At 43.1% G+C, this 24,606-nt stretch overlaps 1 pseudogene; it reads right to left on the reverse strand.

Annotated features, from left to right (window-relative positions):
• Positions 1–24,027: 24,027 nt before the first annotated feature.
• Positions 24,028–24,132, reverse strand: LOC129709979 (U2 spliceosomal RNA; annotated as a pseudogene).
• Between the last annotated feature and the right edge of the window lie 474 nt (positions 24,133–24,606).

Genomic DNA, 24,606 nt, shown 5'->3' on the forward strand with positions numbered 1-24,606 from the left:
ATCTATGAATTGAGCAGATACTTGTTCTTCACCACTATCTGGGTAAATGTGAAAAACTTTGATCAATATGCATTTTACTAAGCTTATACAATATGGATTATAACGGAGCAGACCTGCATGTTCATTCAAGTCAATTGATTTCAATCCTTTCTTGATGAAAGGTTTTCACAAAAAAAACCCACCAAGACTAAAATTATTAGCTGTATTTTGATTAGTATCACATAGCATATTCGGGACAAAAAAAGCTGTGATCAATGAAGAAGGACTAACAGAAATCAATCCTGCTTTAAACAAATGCCAAGACTGCCAATAAAATCTTTACGAAGTGTGGAGCCTGTGTAATTTTGATGTGTATAAGTTACTGGGGACAGATCTTAAGCAGGAAAACTGCTGATCTACTCAGATTAGTGAGGTCTTAAGCACTTAACAGGATGAAAATTGAACATAGTGTAGCCTTCCACTTTCATTATATCCAAACCTCCAGATACATACATTGTGCTTGTAAACTCTCATCAGATCGCAAAGGTTTGTGTTCTTCGCTATCTCCCCTCTACTCCATCAGTACGAAAAAAGGTCCCAACTCGAAACGTCATCTGTCCATTTCCCTCTCCAGATGCTACCTGACCCATTTTGCTGTGTACTCAAGATTCCTGAATTTGCAGTTTCCAGATTTCTTTGTTTTGAAGCTGTGAAATGTGCCTGGTGAGGCTACATCTGGATCAATTGACAAGTGCAGACGAGAGCCCTGGGGCTGGAGAGAAGCAGAATATTTGAAATATAGTTCACTATGATCACTGGGGCAGGGTGAGAGTCAGTCCAGCAAAATGCTCTACTATCAGCCCCATTAACATCTTACTTGTCAATGCAATCTATTGTTTGACTTCATTTTGCTAAGATTTCTGGGAGATTACACTCGTAAATCACATTATACACCCTAAAACAGGTCAAACCCATTGATTTTCATGTGGATAGAAGGCCTGTGGCTGAAAGGTCAAGGTAAATTTATTTTATTTTTATTTTGTTTAAGTTGAAATGTTATAATTATTTAAAACATTTCCATTGATTTTTAGGCTGCATACTTATTTTCTAAACATGTTATTTACTTTCTTAATATTTTTGAGTGTCCCTGAATGTGTGAGAAATGTATAAAGTATTTTAGGTCAACCAGAAGTAGGGCATTGTTCCCCACAATTAAAATGTGGATTGTGGAAATGTCGGAGACCCTACACCTGGAAAGAATTAGACTTTTCTTAATGGACAAACAAGAACTTTTTGTTAAAATATGGTCTCCATTCATTAATTATTTGAAGGGATAGATTGGCCCGGCACGGAAACCCAAATGAAGCTTGAATTTAGGATTAGATGAAAAGTTATACTTTATAATATACAAACCTATCTCCAATGACATATTATTAGTAATTCATTCCACTTTTTTTTCTTTTTTGACATTTGTAATTTTTATTTCCTTTCCCTCTCTTTCTATCTTTATAAAAAAAAACCTAGCAGAATCAATCCTCAATTGAAAATTTTAATAATGTATGATTGATGTACATGGGGTATGATTTTTCCTATAATATGTAACTATACTTTACCATAATATGTTCAAGAAGGAACTGCAGATGCTGGAAGGTCGAAGGTACACAAAATTGCTGGAGAAACTCAGCGGGTGCAGCAACATCTATGGAGCGAAGAAAATAGGCGACGTTTCGGCCCGAAATGTCGCCTATTTTCTTCGCTCCATAGATGCTGCTGCACCCGCTGAGTTTCTCCAGCAATTTTGTGTACCTTTACCATAATATGTTTGCTTCTAATAAAATATTAAGAAAAAAAAGTAGGGCTTTGTTGACTTTCGAACCTTCCCAGGGTGTTTTGTGGGTTGGGTTTTTTTGTGATGTTGTTAAAGATCGTACATTTTTTGTAGGCAAAACACGCAAAGGCATAACAATGCACGAGGGAGTTCTGATCGGCTAAACTGCATTTATTTTAATTAATAAAGCATGACAGATAAGGCAAATGAGCTCAGAGCATGGATGGGCAGATGGGATTGTTTTAAAAATAATGATAGAAAATGACTTTGTCCACAAATTAAAGTACAATATTACCAAGGCAAATTTTGATGGCATTATCTGAACTTGCAAAGTTTGTTAGAGCGAGGCTGTTAGGAGGGTGGGCGGCTTTTTAAACTGAGATAGAGAGAGTCCAGAACTAAAATGTTCCTGTTAAAGTGAATGGGTAAGGCTGGGAAATCTAGGAAACCTTGGTTAACAAGGATTTTACTTTGGAGTCACGTGAGTGACTACGTGAAGAACCCCGCCAGGATGCATGCGTGTCATATCGCTACACGCATTGCAACGAGTCACAGCAGGTGGAACGACGTTCCTCTTAGTTTCAGAATTTTTTTTTTAAATGTTTTTAAAATATTTTTATTAGAAGTAGATATATTATAAAGTATAGTTACATATTATAGTAAAAAGACTTTTCATATACATCAGTCATACATTATTAAAATTTTCAAATATCAATTACTTCTGCTTCTAGTGTTTTTATTTTTTTATAGAAAAAGAGAGAAAGAGAGGGTAGAAAGTTACAAATAAAAAACCCCCGAAAAAAACAGAAAAACAAAGGTGGAATGGATTACCTGTAATAGGTCAATGGAGATAGGTTCGTAGATTATAAAGTATAGCTTTTCATCTGATCCTGAGTTCAAGTTTCAGTTGGGTCCTTGTGCTGTGCCAATCTATCCCTTCAGATAGTTAATGAATGGAGCCCAGATTTTATCGAAAAGATCTTGTTTGTCCATTAAGACAAGTCTAATTCTTTCTAAGTATAGGGTCTCTGACATTTCCGTAATCCACATTTTAATTGTGGGGGTTGTAGTAAAATTCCAAAATTTTAATATTAATTTTTTCCCGATTATTATACTGTAGTCGAGGACATTTCTTTGGTTTGTTGTGAGTGTTAAACTTTGTTCTGATATTCCAAGTATTATTAATTTTGTGTCCGGGTCCAGTTTTGTATTAATAACTTCTGAAGTTATTTCAAAAGTATCAGTCCAGAAATGTTTAAGTTTTATACAGTTTGCAAACGTGTGTGTTAAATTAGCCTCTAGATGTAGACATTTATCACAAATAGGAGAGATTTGTGGGAAGATTCTATTTAGTTTTATTTTAGAGTAGTGTAGTCTATGTAAGACCTTGAATTGTATTAAAGTATGTCTGGCATTTAATGAACATTGATGTATTTGTTGTAAACGTTTGTCCCACATATCTGTCGTTATAGGGTGACCTATTTCATTTTCCTATTTGTATCTATATGGTTCGGTCGGTGGTACCTCGTTGTTTAGTAGGGTGTTATAAATATAAGCTATTAGTTTTTCAGTATTAGGATGCTTGTTCAAACATTCATCAAGAATTTCTGATTCTCTACTCCTGTAGACTTGTGTATTAGATTTAACATAATCTCTAATTTGTAGATATCTGAAGAAATTGTTTGAGTGCAGTCATTTTGTTGTAACTGTTGAAATGAAAGAAAAGTGCCTTTCCCATAAAGATGTCCTATATTTTTGATTCCATAATTTTTCCATTGTGTGAAACCTTTGTCCATAAAGGATGCTTTGAATAAAGGATTATTTACAATGGGTGCTTCAGAATTTAAAAGCTGGGAACAGCAGGTAATGAGACTCTGCGTCCTTCCCACTTACCTTACAGGTGGAAGCATGGACAGATCCACGAGAAGGAAGGCTGCGAGAAAGCTGGCGGGGGAGAACCGCGGAGTTGCGGGCAGCCAGCAGCAGCAGCAGCAGCAGCAGCAGCAGCAGCAGCCGACAGCATGCCAATCTCCCGAAATGGGAACAGCTGTGCCCGACTTTGCTCCCGCACCGGCCAAATCTACACCACGGCCGGGCGGGAAAGCGAAGCAAAAAACAGACAGAATGGCAGACTCCGATTGGGGCCGGTTGGAGCGGCTGGAGGATCTGGAGCTACACTGCAGTGATCCCATGCATATTTTTCAAACTGGGATACAGATCATCAGATGTTTAAGATGTATCAGGTTCCACACTCATTAACCTATACAATATCTTTTATTATTAACACCCTCCTCTTACACTCCTCATTTTCACTGGCCTCTTGATTCTTCAGCATGGTTTCAGTGTGGTTACTGGAGGTCTTTGTCAGTCTCCCTACCTGCTTCCACTACCTGCGACCTCCGGCAACCACCTGCAACCTCCGGGAACCGCACGGAAACCTTGGATGGGGCGCAAAGTCTCCAGAGATTTCCGTTCAGGTTTCCTAAGTGGGACAGGGGCATTACTCCAGCACTTTGTCCTTTTGTGTATTAACCAGTATCCACAGTTCTTTGTTTCTACAACCATTGGCATGACTGCCTTGACAGCATTGATGTACACTCGGAAGAACCCGCTCAGTGCGCAGGCGCGGCATACTTCCAAGCAGCGGTGTGGAATCACAGATAGACACAATATTTGAAGTAAACATAGTAAAGATCAAGGAGACATCAGTTTACTAGTTTGATCTATATAATGAGGGTGGGAGTGGAGGGCACGTAATCCCTCATCGTAACTCCTCATAAAATACAGATCAAACTTCGTACTGGTAAGTACTCGTTTAATCTTACTATTTTACTTCGGAGTCACGTGAGTGACTACGTGAAGATTTCAAAGGTCTGTGATTTCAAACCGTGCAACAGTTTTTATTTCACTCACTGCCGAAGTTCTTGAGGGAGGAAGTGTTATTGTAATCAACCAATGGATCTGCTTTCTCAAGAAACAGAAAGGTATTTATTAACAATAACAACATAAATAGCTCCCCTGAGCTTAAATTAAATATTTGCAGTTTGTAATATTCTGTCTGCAATTAAGTCAGGCTTTATCAACGGTTTATAATAAAAACATTCTGAACGTCGTTTCCCTCGACCATCCTGCCGTATTGAGAATGTGGTCAACCGGGACGTCCATTCGTTCAGCCGCTGATGTCGATGCTGCCCTAGTGGAATGGGATTTAAATGTATTAGTGTCTATTCCGGCAGCTTTCAGTACCTGTTTGAGCCACCTTGAAGTGGTTTGGCTCGTTACCCCGTTATGAGGTTTCTTGTGGTTGACCCATAGGGCTTTTTCTCTCCCTCTGAGATTGTGGGTTGTGTCTATATATTGTTGTAGATGGGTCACCACACTCAACCTAGGCTCTGGTGGGTAGGCCCGGAATACCACCAGTGAATTGGGCGTTCCTGGCCTGCTTTGATTTTTTACCAGACCTAGAATGATGAACTTGATGCGGTCTGGGGTGATCACCATGTTATCCAGTCTTAGTTTTATGGAGTGACTGGACTCTGTGAGCGGATACGAGAGCCATAAGCATGAGCGTTTTTAACGTAGATTGCTCAAGACTGAGGGATCTAGCTGGTGGCCATCCTCTGAGATATGTCAATATCACACTGATATCCCATACTTGGGTATACCTGGGTTTTGGGGCTTGTTATTGTAAATGCCCTTCATAAGTTTTATCATCAGTGGATGGGATCCCATGCTCTGCTGTCCTGCTGTTTTTAGATAAGCAGACAGGGTGCTTCGTGCTGTATTTACGGCACTGTAACTCATCTTTTCATCATGGTGTAGATGGCCCAGGAACTCCAGCACATCAGTGGTTGAGTAGTTTCGTATGTTGTCCCTGCGTCCTGGCAGTATTTTTCCCATTTTGCTTGTTGGTGGCTGTTCGCAGGGATGCCGACATGGTGGTGATGGTTCATTTGGATAATCCCAGTCCCTGGTAAGGTCTATTCAAACCTACAACCCAGGAGTTTGATGTTTTCATGGCATGGGTGGCTTATGCCTGATACTGGGTGAGTCAACAACCGTGGTCCACTAGGGAAATCCATAGGTGACTCGACCACCATGTCGTGATGAACTGGGAACCATGGCTGTGTAGGTCAGTCGGGCACCATCAATATCCCAGAGGCAGATTCCATCTGTATTGCGAAGTACCCGACTGATGAGGCAGAAGGGAGGGAAAGCAAAAAGCAGAAATTCCCCCAATCCAGCGTGTAGGCATCTACCGCTGCTGCCTCTGATCTGGTTCCCAAGTCACATACATAGGTGACTGGTGATTCCGTCTTGTTGCAAACAAATTGATATCTGGCGTTCCATATTGCTTAATAACTTTAGCAAATATTTTGGGTTTGACATCCATTCGATGTTATCATAAATTTTTTCCCACGTGACCTGGTGTCTGCCACTGTGTTTTAGCTTACCTAGTAGATAGGCAGCCGATAGTAAAAAACTGTCTTTCGACACACCATTGCCAGATCTGTTTGACCAATTTGTCGCACGATAATGATTTTATGCCATATGGTTAATATAAGCCACCACCATAGTATTATCAATCCGTAACCGCACATGCACGTGCTGCATTTTAAATGCATATGCTTTTAACCCATAATAGGCGGCCAACATTTCCAAATAGTTGATGCCCAGTGTGTGTAGTAACGATGATTCTGAATTAGTCCATCTGCTACCTGTGCTGGATATGGAGTTAGTTGCTCCCCAGCCTAAAGCACTGGCATCGGTTTTTAATAACCAAGTTAGGGTTGGTGATAATAATAGGGCTGAAACTGTGCCAAACATTATCTGCCCACCACTGTAGTTCTGGTATAGCTTCAGTGGGTAAATTCATGATTTGGTTATAGTGACCCGAGCACCTTGGCAAAGTAACAGTCATATGGATTGAATTGATATTGAAGCCCAGATAATCCACGGTAGTTAACGGCTTCAATTTTTATTTATCTGGGTGTAGGACGAACCTCAGTGTTTCAAGGAGCTGTTTCGTAGCTAGAACTGCAGCCACAGCTAATTCCTTTGTTTTTCCTAATATGAGGATATCATCCAAATATGCCATGACTATGCTTTTGTTTTCTTAATATTTTCATGGCTATTTTTAGTATTTTTGTAAATAATCTAGGGCTGAGGTTAGACCATTGGGCAATGCTCTATACTCCCATAGTTGCCCCATCCAGATAAATTTTAGGTATCTACAATGATCCTTGTGTATGGGTATTAGATAGTAAGCATCTTTAATATCAATGCTTGCCTTAAAGTATCCTTTGGAGATCAGATGTCTGGCAGTGACAAACGTCTCCATCTTGAAGTGTATATACTCAACAGATTTATTTAGTGATGTTAGGTCAATGATGATGCGACATCCACCATCTTTTTTAGTTTTAGTGAATATATTCGATACAAATTCCAATGGTTCATGTTTGGTCTTTTCAATGATCCCTTTTGCAATGAGCCTTTCTAGTTCAGCTTGTCCTTCTCGCTTCTCTTTCTTAGAGGGAAAAATACCCTTTGGGGCGCATGCTGAACTGGCGGTAATATGCCCAATTTGAATTCAATTTTGTATCCACTAATACTGTTGAGTATATATTTGTTATTTGTGACAGTACCCCATGCTTTTTTAAACAAGTGTAATCGCCCCCCAGTTAGTAGGGCACCCTTATTTTGTGTAAGCTGGCAGGAACCAGACCACCTACCTCCATGTTCATTGTTTTTTCATGAAGGCTCTGTTTTGCTGGTATGTTGGTGCTGTCGGTGGGGCGGCGCATTTTCCCTGGGGTCCGCTCCGGGCCCATGTCTAAAAAAGACCTTTGGGGGTAATAAGCAGCGGACGCCGAGCTTTCACCAGTCCTTGGATGTGGGTGTCGACTGGTGGATGCAGAGGGGTGCTGCCAGCTGGACAACTTCTACCAGGCTCCACAAAGCCAACTACAACTTACAAGCCAACCTCTACCAGGCTCCACATAGACTCCATCTCCACCTTTGGTTCGCCCTGCATCTGCACCAAATATTTTAACTGCCGCAGCACCATCTGGAGCTACCGTTCAACTAACTCAGATGGCACTGCACCACAGTGGCTTGCAAAAGTTTTCATACCCCTTGAACTTTTCCACATTTTGTCACGTTACAACCACAAACGTAATTGTATTTTATTGGGATTTTATGTGATAGACCAACACAAAATGGTACACAATTGTGAAGTGGAAGGGAAATGAGACATGGTTTTCAAATTTTTTACAAATAAAAAACTGAAAAGTGTGGCATGCAAAAGTATTCAGCCCCCTTTACTCTGATACTCCTAAATAAAATCCAGTGCAACCAATTGCCTTCAGAAGTCACCTAATTAGTAAATAGAGTCCACTTGTGTGTAATCTAATCTCAGTATAAATACAGCTGTTCTGTGTAGGCCTCAGAGGTTTGTTAGAGAACATTAGTGAACAAACAGCATCATGAAGCCCAAGGAACACACCAGACAGGTCAGGGATAAAGTTGTGGAGAAGTTTAAAGCAGGGTTAGGTTATAATAAAAAAAAACAAGCTTTGAACATCTCACGGAGCACTGTTCAATCCATCATCCGAAAATGGAAAGAGTATGGCACAACTGCAAACCTACCAAGACATGGCCGTCCACCTAAACTGACAGGCCGGGCAAGAAGAACATCGATCAGAGAAGCAGCCAAGAGGCCCATGGTAACTCTGGAGGAGCTGCAGTGTTCCACAGCTCAGGTGGGAGAATCCGTCCACAGGACAACTATTAGTCGTGCACTCCACAAATCGGGCCTTTATGGAAGAGTGGCAAGAAGAAAGCCATTGTTTAAAAAAAGCCCTACGAAGTCTCGTTTGCAGTTTGCCACAAGCCATGTGGGGAACACAGCAAACATGTGGAGGAAGGTACTCTGGTCAGATGAGACCAAAATTGAAGTTTTTGGCCTAAATGCAAAATGCTATGTGTGGCGGAAAACTAACACTGCACATCACCCTGAACACACCATCCCCACTGTGAAACATGGTGGTGGTAGCATCATGCTGTGGGGATGCTTTTCTTCATCAGGGACTGGGAAGCTGGTCAGAGTTGATGGGAAGATGGATGGAGCCAAATACAGGGCAATCTTGGAAGAAAACCTGTTAGAGTCTATAACAGACTTGAGACTGGGGCGGAGGTTCACCTTCCAGCAGGACAACGACCCTAAACATACAGCCAGAGCTACAATGGAATGGTTTAGATCAAAGCATATTCATGTGTTAGAATGGCCCAGTCAAAGTCCAGACCTAAATCCAATTGAGAATCTCTGGCAAGACTTGAAAATTGCTGTTCACAGACACTCTCCATCCAATCTGACTGAGATTGAGCTATTTTGCAAAGAAGAATGAGCAAAAATGTCAGTCTCTAGATTTGCAAAGCTGGTAGAGACAAACCCCAAAGACTTGCAGCTGTAATTGCAGCGAAAGGTGGTTCTACAAAGTATTGACTCAGGGGGGCTGAATACTTTTGCATGCCACACTTTTTCAGTTTTTTATTTGTAAAAAAATTTGAAAACCATGTATCATTTTCCTTCCACTTCACAATTATGCACCACTATCACATAAAATCCCAATAAAATACATTTACGTTTGTGGTTGTAACATGACAACATGTGGAAAAGTTCAAGGGGTATGAAAACTTTTGCAAGTCACTGTAGAAGACTAGACCTCAGCTACTGCCGTTCAAATCCTGTACGAACCAAAGCAACCGGACAGCTTCCACTCTGGCAGGTGGAACACCACTACCAACATTGACTTGGTTTTGCAAACCTGTATGGACCATCCTCGCACCGTATCATCCTGGATCACTTCCCGAAATCACAACATCGTCCATCTCTGATTATCTCGGACATCCCCATCAAGCCAGTCCCAACCAACCCTGCGAAGAGGTGGAATTTCCGTAAGGCTAGGTGGGACCAGTTCACAAGTCTGGTGGACTTCTGGATCCACAGCCTTCCCACCCCCACCTATCTGGACAAAGCCTACTCAGCCTTCTGCAAACTCCTCATCAGGGCAGCAAAGAGTTCAATTCCTCGCGGCTATCATTGCCTACACCTCCCCACATGGGACGAAGAGTGTGACGCATGCTACGACGCATTCCTGGACGCTGAACCTGGCGAAGAGGCTGTCTCCAAGGCTACGGAAATGACAATCCGCCTCGACAAGAAGCGCAGAGAGTGGTGGTAAGAGACCTGATAACATCCCCCAGAATTCCTGAAACACAGCGGTCCCAAATGCCAGGTCTGGCTCCGTGAGTTCTACTCCTCTTGCCTCATTAGTCAGTCCATTCCGAAGAGCTGGCAGAAAGCCACCGTCATTGCGCTACCTGCCAAAACCAAACAAGCCTGTGTACGACCCAAGGAACCATCGAGCCATCTCACTCCTCTGTGTCCTGTACAAGCTTTTGTATGGGACTCTGCACTACCCACCAATTGGTCAAGCTGACCAACAACATCGAAAACAGTTTGGAAAAGGTTTGCAAGGCAGGCATCACACTGGTGGTCCTCACTGCCACCTACGATACAGTGTGACACCAGGGCCTGATCTTGAAGCTCCTCCGCACCATTCCTAACCGCCATTTAGTGCGGTTCCTTGCCAACATCCTGGACAACTGCAGTATTGTACTCAAGTCCAGCGACGGGCAATCTAGCCGACTGCAACGCCTAAGAAACGGTGTCCCCCAAGGCTCGGTACTGGCTCCCATGCTCTTCAATCTCTTTACCAGCGATCTGCCACGCACAACCTCGGGCCAGTATGGATACGGAGATGACCTGGCCCCACTGCATTCGGACAGGAGTTGGTCAAACATGGAGGATGTGCTTTCACTGGATATGGAACTTTTCAAGGGCTGCCTTAAGACCTGGAGACTAAAACTGAGTGTGGCAAAAACCACCACAACGGCCTTTCACCTGAACAACAAGGAAGCTCAACGCCAGCTAACCGTCACCCTCAATGGGTCACCACTACCCTATAACCCATTTCCTACATACCTTGGGTTGAAACTAGATCTGCAGCTGACCTACAAGCAACTCCTTGAAGCTCTCCGCGCTAAAGTCTCGGCGCGGAACAACCTCCTGCAATGCTTGGCTGGATCTTCATGGGGCGCCTGGACATTACTCTCTGAACCAGTGCTCTTGCACTTGTGTACAGCGCCGCTGAGTACACCGCCCCAGCGTGATGCAGCTGCGCTCATACTAGCAAGCTAGACGCCATCCTCAACGACACCATGCGGATCATCACCGGCTGCCTACGTCCTACTACGGATCTTCTGTCGGTGCTCACAGTTATCGCACCCGCCAAGCTTCACAGAGAGTACTTCACCCACAGGCTGGTGTGCAAGGCCCCATTGGACGCCAAACATCCTTTGCACCACCTCACCCAGGACTCACAGCAACTGGGACCTCAACGTCTGTCATCTTGTCGCCCCTTCTCCTGTCACGCAGCCATCCTCTGTGGCTCCGGTTTCAACACACTAGGAGCTTGGAGAACCAGCTGGGAACAGACTTCCCGACCTCCTCAATTCACTGTTGCACCGAACACCACAGCCCCACCTGGCTCGGACATGCCCTGCAAAGAGTGGGTGGCCCTGAACTGGCTCCGTGCAGGGGTCGGCCGGTTCAACACCAACATGCATCGCTGGGGGCTGCGTTCATACATTTCATACATTAACAATACAGTATTCATTTATACACCTGTGGTCAGTGTTCACTCATTAACAACTTTGATAAATATATTGGTGTCATTCCCATCTGTGGTGCATCCAAAAAGTCTGGCCAGGCACATGTAAACAAGCAAATGTGGTGTTACAACGTACGCCAAGACCAAGTAGCGTGTCACTGCGCTCTTTCATACAGAAACAGACTACTCTTCATTTTCGAGCAGTAAAGAAACGCTTGAAGAAGCGCTTCACTCGACTCTTCGCCTGCAAAACAGAAACAGAGGTCAATAGCTAACTAACATCAACCTAATACAGGTGTCAGAATTCATGTGGAGAAGGCAGAAAAATGGGGTTACAAAGGAGAGATAGATCAGCCCTGATTCAATCAAGGAGTTGACCTGATGGGCCAAACGGACTAATTCTTATTCTATCACTTATGAACCTCAACTAATTAGTTCTTTCAGAATTAAACTAATTAGTAAAGTACCACGGTACAGATGTGAAGATTTGTATTTACTTATTATGTTAGAAAGATCCGCATTATAATGTACGAATGGGTGGTAGCGGCTTCAATTCAATGGTCCAAATGAATGCACTATTCTATGAGCAAACAAGCAATGTAGATTCCTTGGTGAACTATTGGAGGTCATGATTTTAAACAATCCTCTGTCGCAGTCAATCAGAAAGTGACAGTGCTTCCATGATTAGTGTTGGATTCCTTGGTGATGGGTGACGTATCCATTCTAACACTATACAGCATGATGAAAGTGGGGAATGATGAATCTTCATCAGCTTTCTCTTGCTCTCTGTATTCCTGGAAAGGTGTCTCTACAATAAAGATCTTCTTTTGGTTAAGATGAGATAACCAAATTTATTGCATTTATTTCAAGATTTGGCTCTTACACCTTGACTTGTATTCACTGCGCTCTTTCATACAGAAACAGAGAGATTAGAGATATGCATTTGAAAACCGATTTGTGTGAGTGCGACATGAGAATAATTCAAACACCTCATGTCTCCCAGGAGAGGATGAGTTGCTGGGTGAGGGGAGGGGCACCACGTGCAGACCTCGAGGCTGGACAAAGAAACCAGGCCAGGTTTTCTGTGTTGTCTGCCTGAATCACCCACTCCAAACCGATGTACTATGTGTCCTATTTATTAGTTAGTAAGTACATGGAAGCAGGTTTTGCAGAGTTGCCCAGTTCACTGGGGTGGGGGTGGGGGGCAAGATAGAGTGTAAAATGTTAGGAAATTAGATTACAACTAGAAAACGAAGAATTGATTGGCAATACACACCTTCCGTGCCACCACCACCTGTTCACTGGGGTCTATCTCCAAAGCCTCCTCACATTCCTCGATTGATTCCAAACTAATGGTGTACTTCCTGCGCGCTAGTCTGACAGGAGGAGGTCCATGTCTGGAAAGAAAACAGCAGTATAAACGGTAACACAGTAACCCCACCTTCTCAATGAAATGTTATAGATACCAAGGGCTGGTAAGAACACACGGCTTTCAAGGAATCTTCTCCAAGGACTTTGAAGCAGCTGCTTTCTGCAGTCTGTGGATTTCTCTACAAGCAGTTTGACGGAGCCGAACTGGAAAGACCATTTCTTGAATTGGAGGAAGCAAGGGTATAGAAACTAGCAAAAATGCCAGGGGAAGAGGAGGAGAAATTATTTTTCATTCATCAAACTATGACCTAGGTTATATTCCCTAAAAAAGTGGTAAAAAATATACTCAATAATAATATATATTTAAAAAAAAACAATTCAAGGGCGCATGTCAAAGAGGAAAGAGGGAGCATTAAATGGATAAATCGTTCAGTGCTACTACAAGCAGAATTCTGTAATTCCACCCACATTGTGTACACATGATTCTTCAGATTCTATCAAGTAACAGTGGGGGCAGAATTGCTGTCTTACAGCGCCTGAGACCTAGGTTCAATCCTGACTGTAGGTGCTGTTTGTGTGGAGTTTGCAACTTCTCCCTGTTACTGCGTAGGTTTCCTCCGGGTATTCTGGTTTCCTCCCACATCCCAAAGACATGAGGGTTGGTAGGCTATTTGGATTGGTTAAAATTGTAATTTGTCCCTAGTGTGTAGGATTGCGCTAGTGTACGGGATGATTGCTGGTCGGCGCAGACTCAGTAGGAAGAAGGGCCTGTTTCCATAGGACACAAACAATCCTTGCAAAATGTCTATCGTTTTGCTGGATGTCGTTTTGTTCATTGGAAACACCTCTATCCACTTGGAGTGACTATCAATCACAATGAACAATTGTTGTCCATCTAACTCTGCACCAGGCCACCATAGATAGCTTTGAGCTAGACTCTTTGAGACACATTCCAAATGCTGATCAGGAGGATCTCCTAGCAATTTTACTCCGTATCTTTCAGGGATTACAACTCTCGCTGCCCACTTGACACACCCTTGGTCTACTGAGAGTTCATTCCTACGTACAAAAAATGGGTTCAGTTCTGCCTCTGAATCCGGCAATTTGTTTGGCCATCCATTTGTAACATATTCCTGCACTCTTGACAAAAGTCTGTCAGTGCGAGCAGCCTTCCGAATATCCCCTGAAGTGATAGGTAACTCCTCTACATGAGAGAAATAAAACACATTCTCTCTGTTTGGGGTAACATCCGATTCCAAAGGTAATCAAGATATGGCGGCAGCATTGCTGATACTGGTATGCAGTCAATATCAATGCCCATCTTTGCATTCTGTCTGCTGCCAGAGTTGGTATGTGTGCTTTTGGATTTAGGATCACTGTCAGCGGCTGGTGATCTGTCTCGATTACAAACCTTCTACCATACAAGTATTTGTGAAACCTTCCAAATGCCAAAAATTTATGCAAGATCCTCTCGCTCTATTTGTAACTGAGTGTACTCGACGCAAAGGCTATATGCCTCTCCTGTCCATTTCCTAGTGCATGAGAGACAGCACCAACACCATGTGGTGAAGCATCACATGCTAACTTCATTGGATTATTTACATCGTAAACATAGAAACATAGAAAATAGGTGCAGGAGTAGGCCATTCGAGCCTGCACCGCCATTCGATATGATCATGGCTGATCATCCAACTAAGTATCCCATCCCTCTCCATACCTTTAGCCACAAGGGCCACATCTAACCCCCTCTTAAATATAGCCAATGAACTGGCCTCAACTACCTTCTGTGTCAGAGAATTCCACAGATTCACCACTCTCTGTGCAAAAAATGATTTTCTCATCTCGGTCCTAAAAGACTTCCCTCTTATCCTTAAACTGTGACCCCTAGTTCTGGACTTACCCAATATCGGGAATAATCTTCCTGCATCTAGCCTGTCCAACCCCTTAAGAATGTTGTACATTTCTATAAGATCCTCTCTCAATCTTCTAAATTCTAGCGTTTACAAGCCGAGTCTATCCAGTCTTTCTTCATATGAAAGTCCTGCCATCCCATGAATCAGTCTGGTAATGAACAAGTATTGTACTCTCTACCAACTGAGCTTTACATGACTTGAAAGCTTGGTCACATTCACGTGTCCACTTCCCTGCTACTTCTTTTCTCAAAATCTCGTTCAAGGGATGTAAACAGGTAGACAGATATGGCACAAACTTCCCACAATAATGCACTTATCCAAAAAAGGATTGTATCTCAGATATGTTTCTGGGAGTGCCCGTTTTCTTGATCGCATCAACTTTACCCTTGGTGGGGTGTAGACTATCCTTGTCTATCTTATGACCCAAGTACTCCACTGAGTTCTGAAGGAACTCACACTTTTGTGCCTTCACTCTTACACTGTGTGTCCTCAAGGCGTTTGAGTACCACTTCCAACCTTTCATCATGTGCCTGCCTGCCAGGGGCTGAGATGAGGATGTCATCCAAGTAACGCACCACACCTTCAATTCCGTCTAGAATTTGTGTCATAACCCTTGAAAAATCCCTGGGGCTGATGATATGCCAAATTGGATCCTATTGAACTGAAACAATCCCAAATGCGTGTTGATAATCAGCTTGGATTTGGATTCTCCCTAAACTAAATTAATCTAAAACAAACCAAATGAAAGCCACTCAGCCATTCAAAACTGAATGTGCTCTTCCTTTAACCAGACGGATCCTCCTTCGTCAAGGAGTTGAATAATTTGTGGCTCTACGACACCTCCTTACGAACATTGACTGCCGTATTTGCTACCATCATCGAAACTTCAAACGTTGTTTGCTGGCCAAAGCATCAAGGGATAATCCCATTTCATTGTATGGAACAATAGAAATGCAACTGATATCCCAGTCCAAGTAGAACCAAACCATAGCTCAGCCAATTCATTCTTGCAGGAGGACGGATCTTGCTCTGTGCACTCCTGCTGTGTTGCTTGCTGAACGGTTTCCAGTTCTTCCTTTTCCTGCAAAATGAAAATAGTGCTCAATCTTTATACACACATGAATGCAAAACAAGATTACAACATATCTTTGCTGTGTCCATCTTGGAATCTTTTAAATTACACAATAAATAAAAACACAAATATTCAGTCAACATATGCATCCTGAGGAACAAGTCCCATTAATGAGCAATGTCACGGCTTCATCTTTAGTACCTTGAGATTTAGTATCCTGCTCAATTTATTCATTGATGCAAGGGCTTGTTTCCATGCATCATTAGTAAATGAAAGTGCTCTTTTAAAAAGTAGCTTCTAAGATTTGTGCTTAAAAAACATTGATTCCTACCTTGAGCCATGATTGAATGGTGGGGTAGACTTGAGGGGCCGAATGACCTAATTCTACTATTCCTTATGACCGTATAATATTAATAGGTAAAATTACCCAACTAGATTAAAAAGTCTGGAAACACTCTGTTGCTTCCCCAACCACACTAGTTAATTCAGTAGACTTTCTCCATGTCGAAGGTGTGTGGTATTGTAGCGATGTTACAATACTTACCTTCAGCGGCACTGCAGTTCTGCCACTGGCGTGTGCGTGTCTTTGGCGCCTTGGGGGGGGGGGCGTGAGATTAAAATGCCATTTTCTCCTGCCTGTCGGAGTCGAACTTCCTCAGGCTGTTAAGTTGCTGCAGAAAAATTGATCCGACTTCCGTTCTCTGAGTTTTTATTAAAAAATCGGGGGCTAATTTAATCCCTGGAGTAAAATATAAAGCTCCTTATAACACCGTCGACGCTTACAATGGGACGGATCTCATGTAGGGCACAAAACAAATTGTAAATCGTCTATTTTACATATAAACTTGCTTCTTAGGATGACTTTAATCAAATTTTTCTTGGCAAAAATGTGATTTTGGCCCCATACGAGCCGGCAGTGTTTTTCCTGCCAGTATGGGGTTCAAATTCACTGCAATCGCAACGTTCCAATCGATCGCGTTCCACAAAAACCCACTCGCAAGATGATTAAAATGGCTATTAATTTACGGGAATTAAACATTAAATTCCTTCCATTTGGCTTATAAATTCATGACAATGAGATTTAAAAATCATGTTATATTGTGAATTCTTGTGTTATTTGGTCACAGGCTATTTAAAAATGGATAGATGTTTGGATCTAGTAATTGAATTTTGTAATTAGCTACAATTAGGTAACTAACTAATTATATGCTTTAATTTCAGGTCATCAAAGTAAAATGTTTCATATTGGTTTCAGAATGTTTCATAGAAACATAGAAACATAGAAATTAGGTGCAGGAGTAGGCCATTCGTCCCTTCGAGCCTGCACCGCCATTCAATATGATCATGGCTGATCATCCAACTCAGTATCCCGTACCTGCTTTCTCTCCATACCCCCTGATCCCCTTAGCCGCAAGGGCCACATCTAACTCCCTCTTAAATATAGCCAATGAACTGGCCTCAACTACCCTCTGTGGCAGAGAGTTCCAGAGATTCACCACTCTCTGTGTGAAAAAAGTTCTTCTCATCTCGGTTTTAAAGGATTTCCCCCTTATCCTTAAGCTGTGACCCCTTGTCCTGGACTTCCCTAACATCGGGAACAATCTTCCTGCATCTAGCCTGTCCAACCCCTTAAGAATTTTGTAAGTTTCTTTAAGATCCCCTCTCAATCTCCTAAATTCTAGAGAGTATAAACCAAGTCTATCCAGTCTTTCTTCATAAGACAGTCCTGACATCCCAGGAATCAGTCTGGTGAACCGTCTCTGCACTCCCTCTACGGCAATAATGTCCTTCCTCAGATTTGGAGACCAAAACTGTACGCAATACTCCAGGTGTGGTCTCACCAAGACCCTGTACAACTGCAGTAGAACCTCCCTGCTCCTATACTCAAATCCTTTTGCAATGAAAGCTAACATACCATTTGCTTTCTTTACTGCCTGCTGCACCTGCATGCCTACCTTCAATGACTGGTGTACCATGACACCCAGGTCTCGCTGCATCTCCCCCATTCCCAATCGGCCACCATTTAGATAATAGTCTGTTTTCCCGTTTTTGCCACCAAAATGGATAACCTCACATTTATCCACAATTTACAATTTTCAATCTACAATAACTGAAAATTTCATTCAGTTCTCCTAATTTTTAAGAAAGATACAAGCTTTTGACTGTCCTCGATCACAGCTTTTGAGTTCAATCAATTGAAAAGCAATAGGGACCAACATTCTAATTTCAGAGTATGAAAACGGCCATTACTTTTTTAATACTGAATATATGAAAATGAATTAGGTGTGAAATTAAAATTATTTTTATGCTTTATCTGGTGTGGAAGCAAATAGCACCCCTCAGATGCAAGCATCAAGCCAAAATGTAAGGATGATAATAGAAAAGAGCAAAATAAAAACTTACTTAAATGATCCATTAAAAAAAAATCTGAATAAGCAACATAAAATGGAATATTATTAAATATCAGGATACTTGAGACTATTGAATCTGTGCAGAATGCGCACACTTGGAATTAAGATTGTATGTGGATAAATTAAATGCATCACAAATTCTCCCAACCTGGGAAGTTGCTCCCTTGATAACCATTTCTAATTGTTCCTGCATTTCGTGTTGTTGTTCTTCATATTGCTCCAATATTGCTTGAAGATTCTCTGTAAGAAAACACGTATCACCATTTAAATAAAGAGAACGAGGAAGTGTCCTGACCCAAAACATAGAAACATAGAAACATAGAAATTAGGTGCAGGAGTAGGCCATTCGGCCCTTCGAGCCTGCACCGCCAGTTAATATGATCATGGCTGATCATCCAACTCAGTATCCCGTACCTGCCTTTTCTCCATACCCTCTGATCCCCTTGGCCACAAGGGCCACATCTAACTCCCTCTTAAATATAGCCAATGAACTGGCCTCAACTACCCTCTGTGGCAGAGTTCCAGAGATCCAAAACATCACCCATTCTTTCTCTCCACAGATGCTGCCTCTCCCGCTGACCTATTCCAGGTTTATGTGTCTATCTTCGGTTTAAACCAGCAACTGCAGTTCCTTCTTACACAAGGGAATGAAGGATCTCTAACCAAATAACCCTTCCATTCTCTCTCTCTCTCCCCGTCTCTTCCCCACCCTAGTCCTCTTGCTAATTTCACCATTTGTATTCCTTCATTATCACCTCATCCGCAGCCAACAATGGACCATTGTCAGCTCCAACCTACCTGAGTCATCGATGCAGGCTCTGCTTTATTCTGTACATCCTCATACCTCTAATGTTCCCCTCCCTGTCTGATGAAGAGTCTTGATCCAAAACATCACCTATTCTTTTCTCCAGAGATGCTGCCTGACCCGCTGACTCCAGAATTTTGTGTCTATCTTCGAGGTAAACCAGCATCCACTGTTCCTTCTTACCCAATTAAAGTCATACTATACACACACCATTTTGTGCCTCGACGTGTTGCAGCCAGTTTACTCTCCGGTGTAACTGTTCATTCTCCTCTTCAAAGTCTTCTGCTACATCTTTGAGCTCCAGCAGCAGCTTCTGAGAAGGTACAAGCTGGGTAGAAATAGGTTTAGTGTCAATTAAAGCCAAGGGATTTCCAGTGGTCTGTGAAATAGTCACCATTCAAATTCTAGATTAAATATTTTGTTTTATGACTCTAAGGCAGGTAAGACTAGTGTAGATGGGGATGTTGGGCAATGTGGGCAAGTTGGACTGAAGGGTTTCTGAGCAATATGACTCTCTAAATAATTTTAGCATGCATTATACTTTTAATGTGCCACTGCTGACAGCTCCATTCTACCATAAATATTTTATGATTGAATTTTCCTGCAGGCGCACATCTATCCCATATCACTTACTCTTCAGAAAGGGGTTCTACACAGAATGGAGTGAGCAGTGAAATGTAGGGAAGCACTCCTTCATACAGTTGAGTCCAGATTAAAAATCTACAATGTACATAACTAACTGTGTGTAAAAAAAAAAATTGGGTTCCTACAATGCTTCACCAACTCACGGTATATCATACCATCAATTTTCCTATTTTTGATAAGATGAAGTCATTTCATTCCAGGTAAATGGCAAACAGATTAATATTCAGTTAATTGTCGCCAGGTGCAAGGGATTTTTATTTGGGGTACCTGTACATTGTCCAGCTCCTCTTGAATCTGTTCGATTTTCAACATGTATGAAGCTTCCATCGACATGAACATGTCCTCTGATCTTCCCGCCTCTTGCTTCATAAGCCTCACTTGTTCTTTTAGAAAGAGAAAGGAAAAAACACCCATAATGATCTGATATTTGTTACAAAAAAAACAATTGCTTCCACAGCAGTTAATGGCAATCAGTGAAAATAGTAAGGTTACACAGAAAAGCTGGAGAAACTCAGCGGGTGCAGCAGCATCTATGGAGCGAAGGAAATAGGCAACGTTTCGGGCCGAAACCCTTCTGGGGGGGGGGGGGGTGGGGGGGGGGTGAAAATAGTAAGATTAAACGAGAACTTACCAGTTTGAAGTTTGATCTGTATTTTATGAGGAGTTACGATGAGGGATTACGTGAAGAACCCGCTTACAACGCATGCGTGTCATTCTTCAAAGCAGCGGTGTGAGGTCACAGGAACCTATAATGATCTAACATAGTAAGATTATCAAAGAGATACCAGTTTTTGATATGATCATAAGAGGGTAGGAGCGGAGGGCACGTAATCCCTCATCGTAACTCCTCATAAAATACAGATCAAACTTCAAACTGGTAAGTTCTCGTTTAATCTTACTATTTTACTTCGGAGTCACGTGAGTGACTTCGTGAAGATTTCAAAGCTCTGTGACCTCATGCCGTGGAACGAGTCCATGCTTCACAACTGCCTTGGGTATTGGGAGAGAGCATCATTAGTAATTTTAAAACACACTTATACAAAGAGTTGTGTGGTATAACGAAAAAATATATACATTTTTTAAATTGAGAATCATAGCCCTGTAACCTTTCGGGCAATTTATATTGTTGAACGTAAAATGGTTTCTGAATACAATGATGGCTCCAAAAAATAACTGGTTTATTATAAAACCTTTGGAAAACCCTTTTGGATGACAATCCTGCCATTCTGAGGATTTGATCTGTGGGTACCTCTAGAATTTTTGCTGCGGATGTTGCTGCCGCCCTGGTGGAATGAGAGTTAAAAACATTAGTGTCTATTCCTGCCATCTTTAGGACATATTTGAGCCATCTTGATATAGTTTGGGTCGTGACCCTTTCATGCGGTTTCTTGTAAGAGATAAACAACGCCATTCTCTGACCTCGAATGCTCTTAGTATATTCTATGTATTGTTGGATGTGTCTTGCTATACACAGTCGTTCGTCATATGGGTATACCATAAATTCAAACACTTGACCCGATGAACCTGGTCTGTTTTCTTTTATTAAATCCTGTATGACAAACACCCGTTTCTTGGGTGAGATGATCAGGGAGTCCAGGCTCAGTTTGCTTAATGGCTGGACTCGTTGTGGGGTAAATAACACCATGAGCATAACCATCTTCATGGTCTGTTACTGAAGTGACAATGCTGTTATGGGCTACCAGCTCCTCAGCATGTGTAGAACGACACCCTCGTCCCAGATTTCGGAGTACCTGGTTTTCTTACCAGGGGGTGCGTTCCCACCGTGTGCCGCTCCATTCCTTGTTATAGGTAATTGGAGAGTGCACTTCTGGCACTATTGACGGCACTGTAGCTCCATCGATTATCATAATGGAGGCTTGTTAAAATTCCAATACGGCCAGAATGTTCTTGGCCTTTTGGTCGAGGTTGTTGTCCAAGCAGTATATGCCCCATTTCTTGATGTGTCCAAGGTACTGCTCCCGTGTTGACAGTCTTAGTGCAGATGAAATGAGATTCATCGTCCTGTCTGACAGCCCCATGCCGTGTAGTGGGTCTTTTAGACTCTACAAATCAATAAATCCATAGTCTTATGGCATGGATGACTGCCCCCAGTCACTGGATGAATTAATACATTTGGCTATGTTCATGAGGGAACATGGTTCTAACACCATCCCCTGTATGACCGAATACCATGAATTAGTAGGCCAGTCGGGTACTCTGAGAATCCCAGATGCCGAGTCTAGTTGAATTTTCCCTAGTACCCCATTGATGGGGCAGAATGGGGGAAATACATCACCCTATGGCTTTGTTTACATAACAATGCCAAGCTGGTTTTAGAATTTTAGTAAATAATATTGGGGCTGATGTTTGCCCCTTTGTTTAGTCAATGCCTGCCATATAGAAAAACCCAGCTGACACCAAGTCTTTATCAGTAATAAGAGTATCCATCTTAAAATGAATATCTTGAACGAATGTGTTTAGGGTTGAAAAGTCAATGATAATCCTGCAACCCCCATCTATTTTATTATTAATAAATATGTTTGATACAAATTCTAATGTTCCATGAAAAGTATGCTCAATCACACCTTTTGTGTACAATTTTTGTAGCACCATGTGGGCTTTAGATTGTTTGGTTTATGTAAGGACAAAATGCCATTCTGGTGTATGTTGTACTGGGGTTATTGGGATGAGTAAATTCTATCAGATAACCCTGAATACTGCTGAGATTATATGAATCTGTAGTGATTATATACCATACATAACTGTAGTGTTGCAACCTCCCCTCCCCCACCATCGTGGGTCCCTTTTTAACAGAAGAAAACCACACCCACCTACCTCCATGGTTACCGGTGGTTGTGTTATTTCCTTGGTTTTTTTGAAAAGGGGGTTCTGGTTTGATATCTCTTGTTCGGGGTTGTGTGGGAGGTTGAGGCTTCCGCATATTCCAGGGTGGCCGCCCTGGCCATACCCTAAAAGGATACTGCGGGTTTTATTGATTTCTGGCACTGCCACTGGTATGAGCCACATTTTTTATGGCCTTGCATGTGGCTGGTATCGTGCTCCAAAATAGGCCCTACGCTGGCCTTGATGAGCCCCAGTGTCTTGCTTCGTCCACCCACGGTTCTTTGTTTGCAAATGGTAGCATTTTAGGGTCCCAGTGCTGGCTGAATGGCAGCCTTCCACATGTAGTTCAGCTCATATTGCATATTACTAAACAGAGCTAATGCGTCTTGATGGTCTTTGGTTACCTTCGTTTAGTCCAGGGTGCGGGTGTATGCTATGATCCCTTCGGTCAATGCCTTTAAGGTTTTCTGGATCTTGAGGTCCTGGTTCCTGATGTTCGTCCCCATATGCTGCCAAATGCATTGGTTTACACTGGGCACCTGTAATGCCTCACCGTTGCCAGGTGGCAGATGTCTGGCCAGTCTCTGTAAATATTTCTTGTTGGCGTTTGTGGCCAGACATATAGTAATACCATTGCCATCCTGGATCCAAGTCTACCCATGTTTGACTTGGCTAAAGTAATCAGCCACCATGTCCAGCAGAGTCCCTGCTGTGTTACGATCATGGGACGCTGTTTTACCAGGCTCTGGCCCATCAGGGTTCTGCCTACTCTTTTTTATAGAGTTAGAGATCTCTAGGGTCCCGCACGGGGTACCCATGTGGGGCTTAACTGCTGCCCACTTGTCTTTTGTTCTGCGGACCCCTCTTGCAGGTCAACCCAGAACTGACCCGCAGTGCTCCCCTCTGATGGGGTAGAAGCACTGTGCAGCCCTCAAAAAAGGTACTGCTGTGGGTTTATCACGTTGGAGGAAGGCTCCATACACCGCTTCTTCCTCCTCCAGCGCTCTCGGGCGCTGGTCGCCGGCGGTTATGCAAAGTCGGACCCTTCTGAGTCCACTACCTTGTTTGATTTGTGTCTAGCCTTACCGCTCGGCCGCATGGCTCTGGCCGGTGCGGGGCCGACATCGGGCACAGCTGATCCCACTACGGTTGATCCAAGTGCCGCTGGCTGCTGCTGGCTGCCCGCTGCTCCACGGTCCTCCTTCTTCAGCTTTGTCCTTCCTTCCGTGGAGTGGATATGGCCGGTGTGGAGGACATCTGGCACAGCTGATTCCATCTAGCCCATTTCTTTAACCCGGCTCCAACGCTCTCAGCGCTCCTGGCTGCTCGTTTATCTCAGACCGCTGGGACCGACCCCCGTACTGACGGTACTGGTCCCTCGCGGTCATTGCAGCCGGTCAACCCCACTCTAATGCCCTCAGTTCTGGGCACTCCTGCTTATATGGTCCTTAGATAAGGGACGTATCAGATATTAAAACTGATAATAAACAGCTACTATAGTTGATCTTAGCCAAAAGGCCAAGAAGCGATCTCTGTAACTAAAAAACCCGCTGGGACCGACCCCGGTACTCACATTACTGGTCCATCACGGTCGATTGCAGCCAGTCAACTGCACTGCAATGTCCTAGGCCTCGGCGCTGGCCGTTAGCGCTGCTTCAAGCCAGACTCGCTTCCAAAGCGAGACTGGCATACTGCCCCAGAAATGAATTTTCCCCCTGGTGCGGGCTTAGGTGTTTTCCCCTCCGGGAATCGATATGCAGTTGCTGCTCCTGCCGCTGCCGGCTGCCGCTGCTGCTCCTGCCGCTGCCGCTGCCACTGCTCCTGCCGCTGCCGGCTGCCGTTGCTGCTCTCCTGCCGGCTGCCTGCACTCCGCGGTCTTTCTGCAGCTTACATGGACCCGGTCCATGTCTGCACCTAAAGGGTAAGTGGAAGGAAACGCAGAGTCTCTTACCTGCTGTTCCCGACTTTTAATTCTCCCGCTGGTGAACGTCGTTCCCTGCGTGT

Source organism: Leucoraja erinacea, chromosome 26 (assembly GCF_028641065.1).
Source record: "Leucoraja erinacea ecotype New England chromosome 26, Leri_hhj_1, whole genome shotgun sequence".
NCBI lineage: Eukaryota > Metazoa > Chordata > Chondrichthyes > Rajiformes > Rajidae > Leucoraja > Leucoraja erinaceus.